This window comes from Rosa rugosa, chromosome 6 (assembly GCF_958449725.1).
Source record: "Rosa rugosa chromosome 6, drRosRugo1.1, whole genome shotgun sequence".
Taxonomy (NCBI): domain Eukaryota; kingdom Viridiplantae; phylum Streptophyta; class Magnoliopsida; order Rosales; family Rosaceae; genus Rosa; species Rosa rugosa.
The window spans coordinates 11,252,066-11,254,301 of NC_084825.1; the positions used below are offsets into that span (position 1 = coordinate 11,252,066).

At 35.7% G+C, this 2,236-nt stretch overlaps 1 long non-coding RNA gene across 1 annotated transcript; it reads right to left on the reverse strand.

The window, feature by feature from the left end:
- Positions 1–202: 202 nt before the first annotated feature.
- LOC133714356 (uncharacterized) lies at positions 203–1,855 on the reverse strand. Its single transcript, XR_009848620.1, has 2 exons — positions 1,672–1,855; positions 203–860 (listed from the first exon to the last, which is right to left on the reverse strand). It is a non-coding gene; the product is annotated as an uncharacterized LOC133714356 (long non-coding RNA).
- Positions 1,856–2,236: the final 381 nt, after the last annotated feature.

Consider the following 2,236-nt stretch of genomic DNA (forward strand, 5'->3'; position numbering starts at 1 on the left):
TCTTAGAGATGTTGCCTACATATTCCTCTGTGACTATAATGGCTGGGTCATCAGGATTAGTTCAAGGACATGGAAAGACCCAATTCCTCTTGCCAAATGGCACCTTGATTACTATCACAGAAGCTCTCTACGCTCCTACGGCAAATCGAACCATATTAAGGTTTAAAGATAGCAGAGCCAAACGATTCCATGCAAAAACACATACAGAGAATGGAAAAGAGTTCCTTTGCATTACCTCTAATGATTGCTGATGGAAGGGCATTTTAGAGAAGCTTATGTGTTAATCTGGTGAACATTATGTCACTACAATTCGACCTATTGAATCCAATAATGTAATAAGAGAAGATCTCTTGGATTTTGACATATATTGGCTTTGGCATAACCGATTAGGATATCCTTGTCGTGATATGATGATCCGTATACTAAAGACTTCATACAAACATTAATTCTTTTGAGCGAAACGAAGCAAGAATCAAAGGTTGATTCCTGGACTGAGTGTGACCGCCGCCGCCTCTGCTTCTGGCGTCACCGCGGTCCACTGCCGACCTAAGGCCATTGCCGCCCCCCTCCATGACTCCATGGATTGCGTTCATCATGGTGATGGTGCCCTAGGTGATGTTGTAATCCCCAACTTTGCTTTCAATAATGTTTCAGATGCTTAAGCCCAACCAAAATCCTCATTGGTTGCTTCTAAGGCCCCTCGCTTATTTTGGAAAGCCCGTTCCTTAGGGAAATTAGGACCGAGACCGTCTTGCGCAAATGATTGATATGCTGTAAGTAGCACGCAATTCAACCCTAAAAAATGTCATCATTAATATATGGTAAATGGGGATTGTTCAAGTCAGGGATTGAGGGTACACCTGTAATTGCATAAACAAATAAAAAATTAACAAAAAGTATAAAATATTATTTACAAAAATAAACAAAATTACATGAGATCGAAATTTAGGGGGGTTTTAAGATTATAAAATCAAAAATTAAAATAAATAAAATAAAGAAAATGTAAAGACACGTATAGAATGGTGGAACTCAAGGAACAAAGATTAAAACCATGCACGAAATCCGATTACAAGTCCTATAGTTGATTTTCTATGTCATGAGAAAGAAGTTGACAATGTGAAACGTTAAAAAGCAAACAATTTCCCATTTTTTACTTTCCTTGAGTAATTAATCTAAGTGGAAGCACCTAAGTTAATCCTATTGAACATGCAATCATAGTCTAAAAAGTTAGCTACTGATGAACATATTCAATGCATGAGGAATAAAGAAAGGATGTCAACTTAAGTGCACAACTTAGTATGAGAAAGTTCATGTACTTGTAATCTTCCTTACTTGATTTCGACTTTTGTCCAAAGCCTTTACTACTTATGATTTAGGGTTACAAAACTATTAGGTAAATTGTTAATCCTAAATCTAGCACCAATTACATGTAAATCCTAAAATTTTCAAACAAATTAAGATTAACTTATAAGAAATTTCAATAAAACAAAACTAATTGAGCAAACTAACATAAGCAACATGAAAACCAACATATAGAAATTGCAAATTTCATTCAAGCATAAAGACGGGCTTTAAACTTTGCCCTTAACTTTATATGTTAACTAGAAATCATTGTTCACGAATTCAAACAAAGAAAAACGAAAGAGTTTACAAGGAAAAAGATTGAATTACCCCATGAAGGGATGGATGAGGAACACTTGAGATGTTGAACAATTGAATCTTGAAAGCAAGACTTCAATGCTATAGCACAAGGGTGGATGATGGTGGCTAGGGCTTGCTCACGGCTTCTTCTTCTTCTCCTCTTTGCTTGAAAAACGTAGAAATTTGAGAACCGAATGGAGAGAGTTTTGACGTATGAAAGAAAGAAAGAATGAATGAGACTTGACGTTAGAATGGTGCATATTTAATTATTTATAGGGGATGGCAAGCCTTAGTCTCCAAGTCTTCTAGACCCTTCTATTAATTTCTAGGAATTATTTGATTGTTCCACATAGTTCCAACCAATCAAATAAATCCATGTAAGTTCATCTGCGTCAACCAACCAAGGAGAAGTGTCTAAAATCTTAGATAAGATATATTTGCAGAAATAATAATGGATTTTTCTGATTTTTATCTTCTAATTTCGTCCAAATAAGAGTGTGAGCAACAAGTAATGTATCTGGACTTGATTCCATCATTTCTGCATGTTATAATCCCTTAAAACTCTCCAAGGATGACACCAAACCCTTCTAGAATC